The sequence below is a fragment of the Corvus moneduloides genome, chromosome 2, assembly GCF_009650955.1.
Source record: "Corvus moneduloides isolate bCorMon1 chromosome 2, bCorMon1.pri, whole genome shotgun sequence".
NCBI lineage: Eukaryota > Metazoa > Chordata > Aves > Passeriformes > Corvidae > Corvus > Corvus moneduloides.
Window position 1 is genome coordinate 31,606,267 of NC_045477.1, and position 15,087 is coordinate 31,621,353.

A 15,087-nucleotide genomic window follows, 5' to 3' on the forward strand; every position below is an offset into this window, starting at 1 on the left:
CCTGCTGCTCCATGCTGAACTCTAAGTTTCTATCAAGCTGCTTGTGTTCTCTTTGCATTCCTTAGCAAGACAGACAGATGACTGATTGCTAAAACAGAAAGCAATTAAAAAGTCAGAAAGGCTGAAACCTACGCTACAGTAGATGCCATACAGATAACTACGTCCAATGCATACTAATTGCAGGAGTCAACATGAAAACTCATAAAAGAGCTATCTATAATTCATGCAGTCTGGCAAGAGAGTAGCTGTAAGTTACTCACTACAACTTACAGATGAATAAACTATATTAAACAAGACAGGGAGGAGGAAGATGCTCAGCAACTGCTCTTCCCTCTCTGCCTACTACCAGAAGGAAATCACATTTTTCCAAGACACTAGTATTCTGTTGTTGACAGGGTGAGGAAAAGGTGTCTTGCCCACAAAAAAAGAGAGAGATTCTTAACCTTTAATTGAGTCAATCCTGATCAGAACAAGTGTTTTACCTCTGCACCAGTATCCCTGCATCCTTCCACCCCATGGCTAGAAATTGCTTGTGCACACACAGTTGAAATCTCCTTCTCCCTCGCACTGCCCTGGTGAGAAAGAGCACAGACAGGCTGTGCCCTGCTCTGCTCAAACACATTGCAAGCTGCAGATTCCCTCCCTGCGTGTCACGCTTCCATGCAAATCCCATCCGAAAAAGCAACATCAGACTTTACCAGCTGGGTTTCGACACAGTATGAAAAGACAGCCATTCGTTTTTCATTACTTTACGTGGGACTGTCTGAAACACCAGTCTCGCACTGAAGGAAAGGCACCCCACACATTCCACCTGAAAAAGAGGCAAGAGGTGTCCTCTTCCTCCACCCGACAGCAGATGGGACCTGGAACACATGCTGTCACAAAAAAGGCAGCTGCAACACACACACCCCGAGGGAGGAGAGACTGGTCACCGAATTTAGAGGTGATTAAAAAAAACCCTTAGAAACTGCAGCATGGAGCTGTCTCCCCAACCAGTTACTGCACATCTGAGCTCTTTGCAAGAGTGCCAATTAAACCAAAAAAGCCAAGGACCAGCAAAGCACCAGCACAGACCCGGCATTTACATGTGAACTACAACAAAAACAAAACAAAAACAAACAAACAATAAAAAAACTCCAACAAACTAAACAACAGGTTGGCATAAAGTTCAAATAAATAATTACAAAACAGCAGTGTTTGCTGATGTCTTTTTAGAACTTACCTGTTAGACCCCTGCAGGTGCTGCCAACACCTAAAGATGCAGATGAAATCAGTAAATTAAATGAAGGAATAATCACTCAACATCAGTATACACGCAGAAGAGAATGCATCCACTGCTACAGCATGGATGGGTGGGTGTGAGGAGGGGGAAGGGAGACACTCTCATGGCAGATGGCCAACTACCAGTTGCAGTCTTGCTCCACTGCCAGCATTATTTCCATAGTGCCAGACATAAAGGATCACTGACCACTTACAAGTCAACAGGAAAAGCTGGACAATTCCATGGCTTGGAATTTTAAAAGCCAAAAGTCTGGATGGTCCTTTCTAAAAAAAGCCTTTAATTCAACCCCAACAGTTTAGGCTAAAGGCAAGAACTGCCAGGTGGGATTCCCTAGCCCAGATTTTGCAGGAGGACATGGACATCACTGCAGCGGGCAGGAGAGCTGCAAAATCTCTCCCTGGGCAGATATCCATGCTAACCCATCCTACTGCACAGATACACTTCTAAAGAAGAACAGACTAATTATAACCACTCGATTCCTAGCAACAGAGTTCTCCTTTCATTCAAGTTAAGGAAGCTTCTTTCTGTTTTGTTTGAAAGAATGGAGGCCCAATGTTCACCGGCTTCCACAGTGTGGGCCCATGCATGAGCACTGCGACAGTAACCCAGGCACACTGAGGGTGTCAGAGGCGCTGAGGCAGGTCAGGCCCTTTCCACCACATTAGGCTTGAATCCAAAGCCACAGAGAGGCAATGCCAGCTTAAATTGCCGTGTTTAGACTTGGCTTCAGCTGTTGCACAAATAACTGGCAGTGCCAAACAATAACCATTTCACAATCAATGCCAGCTATGCCCAAGTACCTGGAACACGTGATGAACTGCCCTTATTTGTGCTCCAGTACTCAAGCTTGGAGAACTGCAGAGGTCAGCTCTGGCTGATCCCATCTCTGGGCAGCAGCCTCCTCATTTTGATCGAGCATTTACCCACTTCTAACAGTGCTTTTAAACAGCCCTAGAAAAATAAATTGCATCTATTTTCAAGGAGAAAAAAAAAATAAAAATCCAAGCTGAGACAGAAAGAACCAAGAGAATAATTTTTAAAAGCTCTCAGCCCACAAATCATCCTCCTTGTTTCCTCATCTCCAGAAGTGCTGCCTCTCCTCCCCCAGCTACATGCCTGAACAAGCAAGTTCGCTGTTGCAGATGTCAGGACAGGCTCCCTTTTCCAGCACAGCACAGAGCAGCCTTGGCTCTGGTTCTGCTTTTGCTTGCAGGAGGGCAGGGCTTCAACCACACAAGTCAAAGTAGTCACCGGAGTCGGAGCTTGCTAAGCAGGGTGGGAAAAATAAAGGCCTCTTATGTTAAAGCATACCCCAAAGCCCATATAAGCAGGTTTCCTGGAGGAAATCTGTGTTCCAGAGGAAATGACTAGATGCAGCATAAAGAGAATATATTAATGCACACAGTTAAACCCACCCCCACTACTCTGTGCCTAAGTTACTTGGCTCGGAGTCCTAACTCCACATTAGCAGCAACAGCAACTGAGAGCAGCCGAATCATTAATCATTCTTCCATTCAAAAGTTTCCAATCCAGAAGATGGACACAGAGCACAGGGCTCAGGATTAAGCCCTGCTATCCCCTAATGTGGAATAATTCCGTACAACGTATTCACACTTTAAATACACGTACACATTTGCAAAACCTGCCCCTTTTTAAATGGAGAGATCTGTCATTTTAGCAACGGGGTTGGGGGTAAAAATATATATAAGAAAATGAGAACATTGTCAGATCAAGTCAACAACATACCATAGGCACAGAGGACACTGCAATACAGCGGTTAGCAAAAAGCCACAGTATGTCAATAGATGAACGTTTACATGAATCTGTAAAAGCTGAGTTTTTTCTGAGGTGAAGAAACACCAAGACAGAGAACTGCAAGGAGGAAACACACGTTCTTAAGAGCAAAACTCATTCAACTCCTTTGTCACTGGGAAAGTAAAGAGCAAGAAGACAACCCAATTATCATTAGTGAATGAAACCATCCAAGACCCTCAATTAGACTGAGGGGAAAATGCCACAACAGTTCAGTGCTAATTGGAAATGCAAACATTTATCATCAGAGTAGTGCTTGCTCCTGTGTATAGCTCCATTGTGTTCACTGCAGCTAATGACAGTAGGAAGCCCAGTGCTCCACAGCATTTATGTAATGACTGGCGAAGCTGTCACATTCCCTTAATTGCTAGCCAGGATTTTCATACTGGCAGTAGTTTTCAATTAAATAAAATCACAAAGATTGGTTCCGTTTCATGTTGCTCTGTTAAAAGTTTTGGTTTTTCAAAGCTAGGGAAAGAAGGAGAATGAATAGTTCTCCAAAGACAGGATAAGCTCTGCAGCAAGTATGAGGTTTTTGTAGACGAACTGAATTTAGAGACAAGGAAAGCACCATCAAATACCCAGCACTGCAAGAGCTAATTTAGTATCAGTAAAGACAAGCAATTTGAGCACTGCACATAAATCTGCTTCAGGTTTGCAATGATTACTCCTTCAAGTGTGATACATTAAATGCTCTAAGAGCAGTTCACTTATAAGACGAAATGAAAAAGCCTAAGGTGGCTTAGGGTTTCTCCCCTAATTAAACTTTCACAGTAGAATCTTCTTCGCTGCAAGAACATCTGCTCTGTGTTTATAATTATATGTTATCTAGCAAAACTCCCTATTCTACCTGCTTTATGATTCCAGAACATACAGGAGGAACCATAGTGGGAGGGTCTCACATCCCTAGCTTCCTTACTTGTACCAAATGCACTGCAGAGCATTAACTAGTCCATTAAGAATCATCATCGTTTAATTTAATGAGCAGCAGTTTGTTTTTAGGAAGCACCATCAAGCCTTTTATCACATCATTTACTCAGATTCCAATCATACTTACTGTATGTCAGTAGAGAAAAGAGAGCTCTATAGGACTGGCACAAAGGAACTGCTGTTTCTGCAATATATTACAACTAAGTCTGCATTAGTGCTCAGTTAAATAAAGCCCATGAGCCAAGTGAACTATTTTTACTCCACTGAACAAAAGGAAATATAACAACATCACTTATTACAGTGGCAGGCCCATTTTAAGGCACTATGTAATTAGGAGTAGGAGTTAATTACAAGACTAGATATAGCAGGCAAGGTTTTCCTCAGCATCTTTGAGCAAGGCTTTTCTGGGGCATGGATCTTCTTACCCTCTGTTCTTGCTACAATGACCTAAGCAACTTTAAGTAGGATGCATGGATCTTCACTGCTACCTATTTAAAACTCGTTCTTTCTCAAGAAGCAGCAACACTGCAGCCATAAAACCCAACTCAGAGGAGACTGACTGAGCTCCCATTCACAGCCCTGTCAGCATCTGAAGCAAGTGACTTGCTTATTTCCATCCAATTCCCAGTGGACAAGCATCTACATCATACAATTAGCAACAATATGAACTGCAAATTCAGCAGAATTGGGATTTCACTGATGGATGGTTTGCCAGTATGCATGTTTTATTCATCTCAAGACTGCTTTGTCAGGTAGCTGTATGTCCTCTGTGTACTTAAAATGCTAAAAATCATTTTATGGTCATTATTGAGCAGACAAGAAGCTCTATAGACAATGTTGTACCTTTGCTAAGTGGTAGCCAAAACTCACCAGATTTCCAAAATGAAGACAACGACCAAAGACAGATGCTCTAGGAAATTGTATGAGTTAAGGCATTTTGTTCATTACAGTATTCCCTCCCACTACTCTAAGGCACCTTGCTCAAGTCCTACAGCTACTTCCTCCTAAAGTCACCAGCATAAGAATTAGCCTCCCTAGGAGAGCACAGCATGCAGGAAGTCCAGGTGCAGTTTTCTGACCACCCTTCCCTAATTTCAACAATGAAGATTCAAGGATGTTCACAGCACACTGTCACTGAGATATGGTACCTACCCACAACACTAGAGCTTCCTTAGTGTTCAGGCACACAAACGCAGCACCCACCTCAGGTTACCTGACCACACTCCCTCTCTCCCATCCAAGGCAAGGGAGTATAAAATGATACTTTAAATTCTGTAACTAGCACACCATAATTTCACCCCTCACCTTTACAGTAACAGCTCTGTTTGCTAAAAAACTCAAGATACAAACAGGGCAGTCCATTTTGGAAACGGCTATGTCACAGCTCTCAAGAACTCCCCGGTTTGGTCCCTGAGCACACCCAGGAGCAATGCATGGGGGTGCGCTTCCCAAATCAATTTTTTCCTCTTCACTTCATGCCATTTACACTTGTCTCATGTAAGTGCTGCCTTCCTCTTTACTAACAATAACATTCATACACACATTGTGGCACAACCTGCACTAATTCCACCTTTCGTTCTTACACTCCTTGCAGAGGAATCCAGTGAAGTAAAATACACTTGCTGTGGGAAAGGAGATCCTTCAAATCAATGCACAACAGAGCATGACCTGATGATGGCTTTAAGTGAACTGTCTCCTTTGCAAGTATGAGGTTGCATCTTCCACTGTTTCCAGTTGTTTCTTTTGGCCCAAGTTTCCATAGAATCATAGAAAAGGCTTGGGTGGGAAGGGACCTTAATAAAATTAACTAATTCCAGCCCCCCTGCTGTGTGCAGCAATTCCTCCCAGTAGATCAGGTTGCTTAGGGCCCCATCCAACTTTTTGTTCTTTTCCTGGTTATTCTTGTACTGCTGATATTTGCAGGTGCTGATTCACAGCCTCCCAACATACGCACGTTTGGCTGCTTTTATTTTTAAGAAAAGTCTCTTCTGGCTGGAAATAACTCTTGTTTTCCTGTGAACATTTGTCAATGTACATCTAGTTTGATCTGAGGATTCTACTTTGACAAAAGCTTCAAAGTTTTGTCAGTCTCTCTTGTTCTATTAAAATGTTATAAAACAGACATCTAAACTTGTGGCCTGCTACTTTGTAAGGTCCCTTATAGCTTTAAAAATAGAAATTGGATTTGAGCCTAGTATATATTCTTTAAACTTCCAACATGGTTTGGATTTACATTCCCCACAGGTGAAACTTCCCCAAATGGTTTCAATTCATAAAGTTAATTAAAAACCTGCAAAAAATTAATGCTTTATTTCTGACAAAATTTAACCAAGATATCTTAAATGGAAGTAGCCAAATCCCAAATAATGACTTTTTTTAATCGGCTCTCAAAAAGTAGTCCTAAGAAAATAAGCCCATAATTCTGTCATTTTAGTATCTTATGTTGCCAGCAGACAGCTTCCATTTTAGATCTGAGATGATGTATTGTCTCCAACCCCTGCTCCACTGGCTCCTAACCCTTTTCTTCCCCACAGAGCATCAGTACTCTACAGGGTATTTCCCTGGAGATTCGTTAACTGCTTCTTCCTCAAAGGCTGAGATTATTGGCATTTTTCTCAGACACATTTCTAGCCATTTAAAAGACCTGTCAGGACAGAGAAATAAATACATACCAAAAAATAACAATTCATCATTCTCTCTGTCAAGACATCACAGGTAAAGGGAAGACCTAAGTTTTGGCTGATGCCTTTAAAGACCATTTTCTATCTTGCATGCCTGTAAATCATTTACATAGCATTCCACACCATCTTTTAATGCCAGTATCCTAAGGGAGAGGGTGGATTAGAATATTGGTATCTTTAATTTAGGAGGCAATTAGACCAACAATAACAAACCAGAGCTGTATGTATGCTCAAAACAATCTAGTTAAAATTCTATTTTAATTAAAAATCAGTCAAATAACCCCATTATGCCCAGAATTGCTTTAGGCATGGTTCCAATCTAGCACATCTTTTTATTTAGTATTTTAGTTCCACACAAAGAAAGTGATTGAAATAACACTGTAGACTACCAGAATGGTCCTTTCTGTACAGCAAGTTCCTCTTCCAGTTAGAGAGCTTGGGAAGATACAGAAATAAATGTTCCAGTGTCAGTCAGCCACTTGGTAAGCCACTTAATAACAGAAACAAAAAGAAACCTGCTAAAATAAAAGCAGCCTACATCTCAGGCAGAGTAAAGGGATTCTCCACCTCTGCTCTATTCTGGTGAGACCCGACCTGGAGTGCTGCATCCAGCTCTGGGGACCTCAGTGTAAGAAGGATGTGGACCTAAACATAGTTATCCTCAAGTGACAAAGTACTAAAAAGAAAAGCAGTTGTAGAAAGTTAGAAAGCACAACAGACAGCTCTAAATTAATATAATTTGGTATTGCACATTGCCCACTTACTTCTGTAAGTATTCATACACTGGATCTTGTTTCTATTAACTGGAATTATATTAAATTATCAAATAAATAAACCTATTCCCCAGAGACATATAAACAAGGTTGTTGCCCAGATCCGTGTTGCCCTCATGCACATCAACCACTACCACTCCCAGTACTGAAATATACTAGGGAATTAAACGAGAAAAGAAAATGAAGACATTTCTTGAGGCCATTTTCTCTTCCAAGACACTTGTGGGAGGAAGGGCCCAGTACCTTAGCAAAGGTTAGCCTCACCAATTCCCTCCAGGCTTGTACTGAAGAAAGAAGAGATTCAAGGTCTTGCCGTTCCAGAAATAGAAACCCTCCTTTACAGACATTTTATTCTACCAGGTCAATACACAGAAGACAGTGGTGGGTCCCCAGACATCATCTTCACCACTCCCTATCCTGCTGAGCCTTCCAGTCTGCTAAACTCAACCTTCCAATGCCTCTGGCTTCTTGGGAAGTAGAGAAGCTCCTGAACCACCTGGACTATTGTCACATTATTTATTTTTAGCATTTGAGCATAGAAGTCCAAGGAACTGGTGGGTAGAACCAGATTTTGCTCATCTTGCTGTTTTGTACTAAGACTAAACTTCATCTGTGGAGCTCTCTTGCCTCTCCGAGTATCATTGGGAAATAAGGTAGGATGGTTTTGGGGTGATGAATGTGTACATGATTACGAAGAACTGGGAAGATATTCCTTATTACAGGCTTTCCACAGCCTTAACCTTTGAGAAAGTCTGCCTGAAGAAACAAAAGTGCACTTCTTGCTGCCAGGACAGGGGGATAGACCCAGAGCAGCCTCCATGAATGTGTAACAGTGGTGGGCAAGTGACCTTTACACTCCAAAACAAAAATCATTACAAAGCAGTGAGGTCTTAGATTTGACAAATTTTTCCAGGACAGTCAGGAAGCCAGAGCAACTTGGCTCTGCATGCCTGCATGATTAAACACAGCCATCCAACACCATGCCGGAGTCCTGCAGGATCAGGATCACCGCCGGGCTGCAGCCTGGCAGTCACTAGAGCCAAAGCCCATCCCACCAACACACACCAACACCAATTCCAGAGCGGAATACTGCAGCATGAGTCCACAGGACCATAAGGCAAGAGCACCTCTGAAGACAGAATCAGGCAGCCATGTGAGTAGCAAGCTGACAGAAGAGGTAATATTTGCTTTGAACCTTTTCTGTGTCATTAGTGCTTGTGCTAATTACGATAACCAACAGCCGCAGTCACTCTGATGGGAGGGCTGAACAGAAGTGACACAGCTGTCAACTCCATTCAAAGAACTAAATCCTTAAAAGTCCATCATTTTGGGGACAGAACAGAATCCATACAGCAAGATGCACAGGATTGCAGCTTTTTTAGGGCAGAAAGCTTCAGAGAGCAAGTACAGCTGACGTAGATGTTAAAAAGCGCGTTTGCCTGTTTCTCAGGGGGATTTAAACAGCAGGTGAGTGGGGCTGGTCTGTGGGACATGACCCTTTTTTATTTCAGCTATTTAGATGCAAATTGTTCCCCCTCCCTCCCCCTCTCAACACCATCTGTTAGCCCAGAGGTTTAGACTGTGCCTAGGATGTAGTTTTTGGGGGAGGGAGATATAGATAAAGCACTGAGAGAATTTTAGTTAATGCCTCTATTTCTTCTAGGGCACAGTTTTGGAGAGAAAAAGAAAAATCACTTTTCAATACTATAAAAATAGGATTTTTCTCTCATTCTACTGCACTTTTTTTACTGACCCCATGGATTTCCTACCCTAGAAAGCATTCCTTGTCCAGCTTTTGGCCAACAAGCCACATTATATAGTGACGTTTATAGCAGGTTGCTATGGTGTTAGCCAAGGGCATGAGCTGGTATTGCATGAAGTATCAGAGATTCAAGGAATTAAAGTCCTAAATAATAATAATGAAGTCCTTTACTACAAGGCACAGTATTTAATGTTCTTTTAGTGCTAGTGAAGCTGCCTCATCTCTGTCTAACTTTCCCAAGTGAACAGCAATGTACTTTCAAGAACTGTTGAGAGATTTGATTCATTAAACACTTCACACAAGGCTCTCGATTCTTCATAAAGGAAAGATTATAGGTGACAGCAGAGTCCACTTTCAGTAAGCTCAAAGATGATACAGTATTGGGATTGGTGGCTGACAGACCAGGTGGGTGTGCTGCCACTCAGAGGGATGTGGACAGTCTGGAGAAATGGGCCAACACCAACCTTTGCAGTTCAACAAAGGAAGATGCAAAGCCCTGCTGCTCAGGAGCACAGACTGGGAGCCAACGGGCAGAAAGGAAGCAGAAAAAGCAGAGAAAGACCTGAAATCCCTGGTGGACATCAAGTTGACCATGAGCCTCTAAAGCACCTTTGTAGCAAACAAGGTCAACAGCATCTGGGCTGCAATGGAAAAACAACTGCCAGGAAGTCAAGGGAGGGGATCCTTCCCCTCTGCTCAAGGTCGGTGAGACAGATCTGGAGTGCTGGGACAAGTGCTTCCTTCCTCTGTACAACAGAGACAGGGACATACTGGTGCGAGTCTAGCAAAGGTCCCCAAAGATGATTAAGGGACCAGAGTATCTGGTATATGAGGAGAGGCTGAAGGAGCTGGGACTCTTCAGCCTGCAGAAGAAGTAGCTCAGAGGGGAACTTATCAATGTGCATAAATACCTGATGGAGCTGTAAAGAAGATGGAACCAGGCTCCTCTTGGTGGTATCCAGCAACAGGATAAGAGTCAATGGGCACAAACTGAAATACAGGAAATTCCATTTAAATGTAAGAACATACCCCACAACAAAACTCCACTTTTTTTCTGGATGGGGATGAGGGGAGATGGACACAAAACCACAGAACCCAGAAAAACCACAGATTTCTCAGAAAAATAATGGGAATTTTCATCCTTGGGCATGCTCAAAACCCTGCTGGATGTTCCCCTGAGCAAACTGTTTCAGTTGCCACTACTTTAGGTGGGGAATTGGACTAGACTATCCACAGAGGTTCCTGCCAACCTGCAATTCTGCAACTACAAGCCACACAAACTGACAGGGAGGCTTTAGAAGAGAGATACACACATCATTCAAACTACTTGTCTGAAGCACATGTCTTTACTCCTCAGTATCCAAGGCCCTAGTTTGGCAATGAAGACAAATTTAAAGAGGTTGTGACAACCTTGAGCAGAAAATCAGCAGAAGAGTTGGGATCAGTATCACAACACCCTCATTATGTGGAGGACTGTGGAGTACAGTCCCAGTACTTGGGAGATGCCAGCTCTTGTCCCAGTTCTCACAGACCTCATTTGGGATCCTGGAGGCACAAGAGGGGGAGAAAATACTTCTTGTCTGCTCTTCCCTCCTCCCATCAGTCAGTCATCTCTTTAAAGAAAAGGCAATTCAGGTAGTTACAGAGCACACAGCATGAGAAGAATCCCTTCCAGGTGCTTCTGCAACTTCAGTTAGCACAAGAAACACATTCTCAGCAAGGAAAAAAAAAATGAAAAAGAAAAGAAAAATAGAGCTGTGTATGCAATCCTGATGGGAAACTCAGAGGTAAAGGGGAACATGGAAGAATTTGAAAACCCTTCTTCCCCCTTGAAGTCCCAGAGATGGGACAGAAGAGCCCTCCTGAGCTTGAAATATGAATAGGCAGCAACCACCTAAGGGGAAATGGAGAAGGAAAACAATACAGTGTGGGCTTCAGAGCCTCAGCTGCACCTGAGCAAGTTCTTGGGGCACCCTTGCATAATACTTTAGGCTGACACCAAGCTGGGTTCAGTCAGGCTTTAGTGATGATGCTCCACTGAGGCAAAGGAAAGAAGCTCTTCAGCTGGAAAGACCTTCTGCCAGACAAGGTTTGCACAGCAACATTTTCTGAAGGGATTTGGGCCTTTTTCTTTTCTTACTGTTGGGATATTGTTTGATTTTCTTAAGTGTTGCCAACACAAACACAACATCTTCCCTCTTTCTTGCACAGAAAGAAGAAGCCAGAACAACAAATTATCTCAATTACTTGGTGACAGTCAGGAACTTCAGGTACCTACTTTCAGACAATTAACTTCTAAAATACATTTAATTCAATTTTGGTGGAAATCAATATACTGGAAAAAGTTGCAGGCATTTCATAGAAACATTCTCCTAAAAAAAAAAAAAAAGTCAGTTATCTGAGCAAACAGCATTTCAATAAATTTGTGCTGATACTTTGAAAGAATTTAAAGTTTTCATTTTAAAATTCATGGGATTATATTTCCTCCATTTATGAAAAGTAGGGTTTTCAGAACATCAGTATTTCCTCTACAGAATGAGTATCTTCTTCATGCACTGCCTCTAAATCACCAGCTAATTTCTGTTTCCAGATCTCTGGCATTTCACCAGCACTACCAAGAATCTAAAGAACAGTTACTGGAAATGTTTTTGGTTAACCAACTTCTTGTTCACGAATCTCAGCACACGTACAAACTTTAGGAGCTGCAATCCTGCAGTTTGATCTCTAATACAAGGTACAGCATCAAGTCTCAGTCTCCTTGACTTTTAAAAGACAGAAAGGTCATCTGTGATAGCTGAGGGGTACTTGGCCTTAATGCCAGCAAGCCACCCACTGAAAACAGTGGGAGTTTAGCCCAAATTAGGATTTCAGGATTTATCCCTGTAACACCTCCCACACAGGACTACCTGACAGCTTCTGAAAACTGGCAAAATGTGAGGGACATGCCAACATCATCCCAGATGAGGTTTCCAAGGGTGTGTTTTGTAACAATTGAATTCAACCAACACCAGTCTGCATATGCACATATTCTTGCAGCTCCAAGGGGGTTTAGCATGCTGATTTCAAAAGCACAATGGCTAAAAACACCTCTCTGATACCGACTCAGTGCCAAACAAACCACACTTTTAAAAGAGAAAAAAAAAAACCAAACCAAAACCACAAAACCAAAGCAGTGGCATCCAGGATATCACTTAACTTGTGCAATAATACCCCATCTTCAGATGCTTTTCTAGAACTTCTTTCCAGCACCCCCACCCAAATCCTCATCTTTTCCCACCCATTACCTCCAGAACTGCTCTAAAATAGCTACTGCCATCCGCAGCTCAGCCTAGGACAAGGTGGATGGGTTTACAGCCCGGAGGCACTGAGGTCTGAGAGGCAAATTTCTGCCCACACAGCGACTTCAAACCCAAATCTAATGGCATTGATGCTCAGGAAACCAGTTTACCACTGGCTGATGATCTTTCAAATCCCTGTCCCACTCTTAACTAAGCAAATATTGCCCAGGTAAGTATGTGCCAGAGCTGAGCATTTCCCCTGAGGGGAACATGTCTATGAGCCCTGTTCAACCCAACCTGGCCTCGAGCCTGTGGGAAGCTGAGTAACAACCAGCTCACATATTCAAGGGGCCAAAGGCTTCGTACAGCATCGCTTCTCTGAATGGGGGACCTGGGTCCTGCCCAAACTGAAGCCACTGGCTTTACAGACAACAGCATAAGGTCTGTAGCATCTAATTCTTAGAAAGATCCTTCATCTGGATGCCTGGAGGCAGCAGGGGTTTGCACAAGACAGGGTCAACACCTATGGTGCAAGTCAGATTGTATCGGTGTAAATAATCAGTGCAGCAAGTGAGATACAATAGGTAAGATGAGCAGCCTCTTTAGGTACCACAGCAGCTCCCTGACAACATCCAACAGAAAATAACCCAAACAAATGATAAAAAAAACTTTAAAAGACGGTCAAGGACAGTGGGTATTTGAGATACTGAATCATGACTTACTTTGGAGCAAGAGCACAGTTAAGCAGACACACTGCTGAAGAGACAAGAGAGGTTCCACTCTAAAAGCAGCAATTAGTTATCAAATGACAGAAGACTTCCACAGGTTGTTTGGTATGGTTGAATTTTCCCCTGAAACTAGTAATTTTTAAGAGGATCCAAATGCAGGAGAAGGAAAGAAGCCTGACTCAAAGAAAAAAATAAACAAAACACCAAACCAAATAGCAAAAAAAAAAAATCCCATAGCTGTCATGTATGTTATGTTATGACATATATTCTCTAGACAGGAAATCTTTGGAGCAGCAAAAGCCTCTCTGCCATTCACTCCACAAACCCTTGATATCATAATCACATTTTTAAAATATTGCCTTCTTGAACAATGCAGATTAAAAGGCGTAAGTAATTCTCTGACATGCTATCAAAAACCACACACCAGCATGAAACAGCATTTTATTGCATGCAAGGCCATTAAACTATTACTTACAGTGCAATAAATAGTATATCCACACATATACCACTGTCACTGCTGAGCAGAAAACCTAGGGAATTCCTCATCCCTGGCCCCTGGGGTTTGAGTGAGAGAAGTTGAATTGCTCCTGCTTGGAGCAGGGTTTTGTCTTGCAGAAACACTGCAGTATCTCAGCTAGCACAGCAATTGTCCCATAATTATCATGCACACTTTACAGTCAGTGAGACAAAAGGGACCTTTCACTTCAAAAGTAATTTTTAAGGCAAAAACAGAGGAAAGCTTTTCAAATTATGCCTGTGAAAGGACAAGGAGAAGAGATTGTGTATTTATATGGGTCAGTAAAGCATTCAGCAAACAACTGTGGCAGGGGATGGTCATGGGAGACCAGGGCTCATTTGCCACACCAGAAGTGGGTTTATTTCCACAGAGCTAAGGTGCTTGTCAACCACTAAGACACAGCCCCAAACAAGAACGCAGCCTGACAAGACAGAACAAGACACCCAGCTGGCTCCACAGTCTAGACAAAAACTTGCTTCTCTGAAGCTTTTATATTTTCCCTTCCTCTTCCAGAGTTAAAATTGGAATGGTATCAGTTCCTTTCCCAAATGGAAAGCCCTCTGAGAGCAAACCAGATTTTGAAGCTTTCCAGCAACTACACAGATCAGGCCACCAGAGCTTGCTGCTTACGTGTCTGTGTTCAGGGCATCCGCAGGGTAGTCTTGGGATCAGAGCAGAGCTACAGTTAGATGCTCTCCAGAGGTATTTTAGGAGAACAGAATCAAATTGCCACACAAATATAACTGCCAAGTTTCCGTCTACTGTTTCAGCAATTTGCTTGACACGTTTAATTTCAGAGGAGAGAGTGGTAGGGTAATATCTTGGTTTTATTAATATGTCTAAATTCCCTAACACGGCATTCATATCTTTGGTATGGTGCAGGATTCTTCCAAGTTCTGCTTTTGATAACAAAAAGAATTACAAATTCTTCATGCCGCCTGGAAAAAATACTTGGATAGACTGAGGTTAGGGTAGTCAGTGAGAAAGGTGCAAAGCAATATCCTTAAATTACCTATTCCCCTCAAAATCTACAAATCTAGAGCAGAGAATTTTGCTCCTCTGCTTTCTCTTTAGAAGTCCATTCAGAAATCCAACCTTCAAGACACCTGTATGAGAAGTGTTGGTCACTTCTTTACCTGATGTTTTCAATTCTTGTGGCCCACACAGACCTAACTCATCTGGGAAAAAAGATTTCTCTGCCTTCTACCCCACAGTATTTAAGAGAGTTCAAATTCTGGGCCCTTTTGAAAAGGCTGTCCAAGATCAGCATGTTTTTGTGCTCCCAACACCAACTCATTATCCATCCAGCTCTTGCACATTTCAC

General features: G+C 42.5%; 1 protein-coding gene across 9 annotated transcripts in view; it reads right to left on the reverse strand.

Moving 5' to 3' along the window:
* The window catches only part of PAK1 (p21 (RAC1) activated kinase 1), a 75,586-nt gene that overhangs the window by 38,108 nt on the left and 22,391 nt on the right, over nt 1-15,087 (reverse strand). For 3 of the 9 annotated variants that reach the window (XM_032098984.1, XM_032098986.1, XM_032098985.1), the window contains exon 2: nt 10,152-10,230. The exons of 5 other annotated variants lie outside the window; for them this stretch is intronic. The gene's annotated coding sequence lies outside the window, so the exon portion shown is untranslated. Of the gene's footprint in view, nt 1-1,222; nt 1,253-1,475; nt 1,706-10,151; nt 10,231-15,087 lie in introns of those variants that run through there. One more of the 9 variants, XM_032098987.1, reaches the window with a different exon arrangement.